The sequence below is a fragment of the Neophocaena asiaeorientalis genome, unplaced genomic scaffold (genome assembly GCF_003031525.2).
Source record: "Neophocaena asiaeorientalis asiaeorientalis breed wild unplaced genomic scaffold, Neophocaena_asiaeorientalis_V1.1 scaffold545, whole genome shotgun sequence".
Taxonomy (NCBI): Eukaryota; Metazoa; Chordata; class Mammalia; order Artiodactyla; family Phocoenidae; genus Neophocaena; species Neophocaena asiaeorientalis.
Genome location: NW_020174638.1, coordinates 1 through 6,510, shown reverse-complemented (window position 1 = coordinate 6,510; position 6,510 = coordinate 1). Strand labels below are relative to the sequence as shown.

At 41.0% G+C, this 6,510-nt stretch overlaps 1 pseudogene; it reads right to left on the bottom strand.

Moving 5' to 3' along the window:
• Positions 1-502: 502 nt before the first annotated feature.
• LOC112408510 (mitochondrial genome maintenance exonuclease 1 pseudogene) lies at positions 503-1,527 on the bottom strand (annotated as a pseudogene).
• Between the last annotated feature and the right edge of the window lie 4,983 nt (positions 1,528-6,510).

Sequence of the window (6,510 nt, the reverse complement as noted above, 5' to 3'; positions counted from 1 at the left end):
AATACAGGGAACCCCATACATAAAACAAGTTTTAGGAGCCCACACTGGCAGCAGTAGTTAGCTGATATGAATTCTCACTGCACATACACACTGTGGGTGCACAGCCCTCCCTGCTGGCGTGCCCCGGGGGAAATGCCCTGTGCACTAGGCCTCACCACCCTGAATCTCTCAGTTCAAAGACTGGGCATCCTGCCCGGAACACAAAAAGGTCTACAGGGGTCCAAGAGGCACCAACACTGTGCCAATGCTGCTTACCATTTTTTTGGGTAAATGCTAGTCAGAGGTAGCAGAGCTGGTCTTTTATGTGCCGAAGTCTGGCTTTTTAATTTAACTTTTCCGGCTTTGCCTTTTTGGTTGCAATAAATTTCAACAAATTACTAGTTCAACTTGTGTTACTGCAGGTCTCAGACCCTGTGGCACCTCATTCTAGATCACAGGAAACAGCAATAAATATTCCCAAACTGTGAGAAAGTCCTGAGCGTTCCCACACAGCTTCCTGCCCCTAATCTAGTTTCTGAATATTCAGGTTCTTTTCCTTCTTTGTATATTCTTCTAGTCGAAGTCACTTTGCCTAGTACTGGGAGCAGAGCTCTGCATCCATGAAATGTGGGTGGGCGGGGGACCCGTCTTTGTAGGCCACCACGATCAAGCCACACTGAACCTGAAAGCTGTAGTTGGCCTTATGGTTTATGGCACTGACATACACCACGACTTGCAGCGGGTTGTCAAATGTATTTCGGATGAAAGGCTTTGGTTTCTCAGATGTCTTCAGATCAGTCACACACAGCTTGCCCTGATAATCAGCCACACAGTTCAGCAGACCTACATACTTTAGGGTCTCACATTTAACAGCATTTTCCAGAGCCCACACTCCACTGACATCTCTCAGAACATGCTGGACCCTTTGGATGTAGCCAGATTTGAGGAGATTTTCATCTCTCTCTCTTAAGTTCCCCTGGGGTGAAAGTATGCTTTCCAAGGCTTCATGAAACCATTTCCCTTGTAAAAACATGTTTGAAGTATATTCTGCAAAACAATCCTCTCTCAGTTCCAGAATCATCCACTGTTTCCACCTCTCCAAACAGGAAAGCTGTTCTGAGTTCATGGTCTGCTGAAGGACTCAGGTCACCCTTGGTATCATATTCCTTTGCAAAGGGATTTTCAGAGGAACTGTAGGATCATTTGGTTTTCCGCTTTTCTCCGGATTGAAGAGAGGACCCCAGTTTCGTGGACCTCCTGCCTCTTCTTCTTGCTTTGGGGCCTTACACTTCCTCACAGGTCCATAGAGTAAAGCATCTTCCTCGAACAAAGGCTGTGGAGTCTGAGCGTGGCCTCTGAATGACAGAATGACAAGATAAACCTTACTAAATCAGAGTACTTTTTTGGGTCCTCTTCTTCATAACGGTTCACTTTTTTCTTCCCGCCACACATATAAGAGGAAGTGGAGAAGTCCACACTGGGGGCTGTTTCTACAGAAAACCCCTTTGAACTTATAAGCTGCCTGCAGATGGTCTGAAATACCTTCATCTTTAGATTTTTTTCACATCCCTCTAGCCTACTCCTAATGTCAAGGGTCTTTTTAATTTGTGCTTTCCTCGGAAGCCGGCACGCTCTGTCGTCTCCAGGGCATGACGACACCGTGGGCTGGTACTTTAGTCGGTCCCGCGCTTTGGTCTTGACTTAGGCCCTTGCATTAATTTTTTAATATTTCATCTATCTGGGTTTGCTCCATCATTCCAGCCTAACGGGATTACAATAAAATTTGCTTCTGAAACCCAGTCTATTAGCTTTTAAATTTATGTCATTTTACACTGTTGTGGATAAAAAGCATATAGTTTAAAATTATGTATAAACCAAAAATTGCCCTGAAGGAGTATAGTATTATAAAAGTTATAATAATTATTTAGAAATCATCTAGGTAAGGCCAAGGAAAAAGTGTGACTTTTATTTAGAGTATAGTCCATCCCCCTTTTCAGAGCTTTTTCTGCCTGGCTGAAGCATCTATTGTATCATGAAGGACTGTAAAACCTGATAGAAGATAATTGAAACTGCACTCCTTCTTGCATGGGACTCAAACCCAGCTAAAACTCAGATTGGGACTTGAACGTATGATTCCTGACTAGAAGGGGCCTCAAACACACTGTCTTGATTAAAACTGCTCACTTGTTTTCAGGACTTAGTGAAGCTCAGGTTCTTTTGTCTCATTCTTTGCAGAAAGAATTCACTGTGGGGCAAAGAGTGAATTTATTAGCATAGGACACTTGTGAGCGATACAAGCAGACTGGCAAGGGAGCACAGCAGCCCCAAGAACAAAGAGTACTAAACTTTTATAATCAAAGAAAAAGTGGGGAGGGGAGAAGACCATCTTCTTCCTCATTCTTGGGCAGACGTCAAGGCTTACATTATTAGTTCATCCCTTGGCCTTTTATGGTTTAACTGTGACTCTCATGGCACTATTTAAATCATATGTATATTAACAAGAGGGTAGTAACATATACTAAAATATGGTAATTCATCTCAGGTTTCCGTATATTGTCCCCTTTCAACTAGTTTTTTTTTTTTTTTTCCCCCTTTCACCTATATTTCTGTCTTGGCTACATGCAGAAATGCTACTCTTCAAGGACTATTAACTCTCTGACTTCATGTAACAAGATTCAGGCCCCATATCTATTGTCTTGTGTTTTGATTATCAGGACTTCTGGCTTGAGTGTGTCTGACACTTGATACACCTGGTCTTCCTTCAAGGAAGTGCAGATTGTTGCTAGGTTACTGGATTCTTTTCTTGAATGATCATTAGCTTACAACAGTTTCCCAAACTCCCTTAAAATTCCCTTTCTGTCCTTAATTTCCTAGTGGGATTTTTAAACTGACTATTTAATTATACTACTCTATCCCTATCATAATGATGTTTTCAAAAGAGAATAAAGGAACCCAGAATCAAGCAAGGCACAAAGCACTGAATGGGAAATTTCAGGCAGAAAGAAGAAATATGTAATGGGGCAGGAGAAAATTGTTCAAACCCTCCAATGCTCTTCTGGTAATGTAAGCAGCTGACTAGTTTAGGGCAGGAAAATTCTTTTCCTGTGAGCATCTTAGGTTCTCACACTGGGGCCCTGTAATTTGGACTGACAAAAGATGTTAGCAAGAGAAAACATATACATTTATTTAAGTTTTCTATGACTCTGGAAACTTCATTATAAAATGAAGACCTGAAGAAGTGATTAAGCTTGAGCATTTTTATAGTAGATTTGATGAAGTGTGGGAAGTCATGGAAAAATGTAATAGGATAAAAGGGTATGATGAGCTAAGGGTGGTAAATTGGAGGAACTTAGCAAGTCCTGTTAGTTCTGAGTCTCTCAGCATCCCTCCTTTAGAGATAAAGATTTTATTTTTCCTCCAGGTATGGCAGGGACAGCTCTCAGAAGAGGGTCTTATAATTTTAATTCACCTTAAAATGTTCACCATGTCAAGATGTCATATTTTGGGATAGCATGTTCTGAACCCTGTCACTAGCCTATGACCTAGTCTACAAAGAGTATTACAAAATTTCTAGAAAAAGATGGAGATTCATCAAATAAAGGAAAATGCTTAGCAAAGATACAATATTATAATAAACATTTAAATCACAGGTGTTTCATGGTTGGGACACCTTCTAAAACTATGAAAGAAAACTTTCAGCCCCAAGGCATATGTTGTATATTAGTTACTAACATGATAAAATACCAGGAAATGCTTTAATGCAGGATCAGTTTGTCAAATAGAGTAAATTCTTACTATAGCAAATAATAAGAATATGAATTCTGTTATAGACTAGATTTTAATGTCTATGATAACTCCCAGGGTAAATTATACACATTATAAAATCTGAGCACTTTGGGACACTTTCTGCCCCATCACTCATTCACATGAATGAGACTCCAGTAATTATCTCCATTAATTATTATACTCTTTAAAATGGAGCTAAAGGAGAAGATATATTTACCTGTGTTAGTACATGTGTGCAGGATATCAACAAAATTTTATTTATCTAAGGAGATGAGGTTTATACTAAAATACTTGGGAAATTATTGGTGAAAATATAGTTTTCCTTTTTGTTTCATTAAGTACAAATTAATCTGTCAGTATAGACCAAATAACTAATGACTGGTAATACTGAGTTTTAATATCTATCACTTCTTTGTGTGTCCCATCAATCATTCTTGAAAATCACTCAGTGAAGATAAATATAATTTTTAATATCCTGAAAATTATAATTTGTATGTTAGCGGAAGGTTTATGAGGAGAAGAAAATAAAGGGAAGTGATTGACAGCATTCCACAGAAGAGGAAATCCTCAGAAAAATGGAGAATTTTGAAAGCTGCCTCTCCCATGTACTGACAACACCCTAGCTTAGTGTCATACCCCCAAACAAATGGTGCCATTTTCTAATCTATTCCTCAACCTCCAAATCTCAATCCCTTCATTCTCAACCATCCTCATCCTATATCCACACATGTATAGGAATATGGGAACACACCAGGCCTTCAATAAATTTATAACTAAGTGAGCAAATTAAATTACATTCTCACATTACCTGTACACCTTTGAACTATGATGGTTCTGTTCTAAGAAAATAATCATGAGTGAAGAAAACCCAACTCTTGAAGGCATAGGTTTGGCAATTCCTTGGGTTACTGCATCTAGATATAAATATGTTGAATTATGCAATTAATTTACAAGTCACCAAACCACTATTGCTGAATTCCTCTTTCTAAATGTTAATTTTATATAATATTAGAACCTGAAATACCCTTAAAGAAAACAGAAAAGAACCCCATTCGTGTTAGAAATGCATAAATTAGTAAAAAAAGAATAGTGGCATTAGAGTGGAGATTAGGACTCCTCTTACCTAATTTCTGATTCAGCATTCCTTCCAGTCTACCCAACAGTTCAAACTCTTCAGTATTAACTGCTATAAAGAGTGAGAGGAGGAGAAGATGGCTGAAGAGTAAGACGTGGAGATCACCTTCCTCCCAACAGATATACCAGAAATACATCTACACGTGGAACAACTCCTACAGAACACCTACTGAACACTGGCAGAAGACCTCAGACCTCCCAACAGGCAAGAAACCCCCCCCCCCCATACCTGGATAGGGCAAAAGAAAATAGAATAAAGAGAGAGAAAAGGATAGGGACGGGATCTGCACCAATGGGAGGGAGATGTGAAGGAGGAAAGGTTTCCACACACTAGGAAGCCCCTTCGTGGGCGGAGACTGCGGTAAGCGGAGGGGGAAAGCTTCAGAGCCATGGAGGAGAGCACAGCAACAGGGGTGCAGGAGGCAAAGCGGAGAGATTCCTGCACAGAGGATCAGTGCTGACCGGCACTCACCAGCCCGAGAGGCTTGTCTGCTCCCCCAACGGGGCGGGCGGGGCTGGGACCAGAGGCTTGGGCTTCGGTCAGAACGCAGGGAGAGGACTGGGTTTGGCGGCGTGAACACAGCCTGCAAGAGATTAGTGCACCACAGCTGGCCGGGAGGGACTCCGGGAAAAAGTCTGGACCTACCGAAGAGGCAAGATAATTTTTCTTCCCTCTTTGTTTCCTGGTGCACGAGGAGAGGGAATTAAGAACGCTGCTTAAAGGAGCTCTAGAGATGGGCGCGAGCCACAGCTAAAAGCGCGGATCCCAGAGACAGGCATGAGACGCTAAGGCTGCTGCTGCCACCACCAAGAAGCCTGTGTGGGAGCACAGGTCACTATCCACACACCCCTTCCGGGGAGCCTGTGCAGCCCACCACTGCCAGGGTCCCGGGATCCAGGGACAACTTCCCCAGGAGAACGCACAGCACACCTAAGGCTGTCACACTAGCCTCTGCCGCCACAGGTTGGCCCTGCATTCCATGCCCCTCCCTCCCGCCGGCCTGAGTGAGCTTTATTTGTGAGTGTGTACGTGTATGCTTCTGTGTGAGATTTTGTCTGTATAGCTTTGCTTCCACCATTTGTCCGAGCGTTCTATCCACCCGTTTTTTGTTTGGTTGTTTTTTAATTTTTTTCTTAATAATTACTTTTTATTTTAATAACTTTATTTTATTTTACTTTATCTTCATTCTTTCTATCCTTCCTTCCCTCCTTTAGACAACGAATCATCACAAAATGAGGAGGTGGACTTTGAGAGCAAGATTTATGAATTTTTCCCCTTTTCCTCTTTTCGTGAGTGTGCATGTGAATGCTTCTGTGTGAGATTTTGTCTGTATAGATTTGGTTCCACCACTTGTCCTAGGGCTCTATCCGTCTGTATTTTTTGTTTGTTTGTTTCTTTGTTTTTTCTCTTAATAATTATATTTTTACTTTAATAACTTCATTATATTTTACCTTACTTTATTTTATTTTACTGTAACTTCCTTTCATTTTTCCTTCCTTCCCTACTTCCTTCCTTCCTTCTTGCTCCCTACCACACTTCCTTCCCCCATCATTTCTTTCTTTCTTTTTTTTTCTTTCTACTTCTACTAATTTTTTCTTTCTACTTTTTAT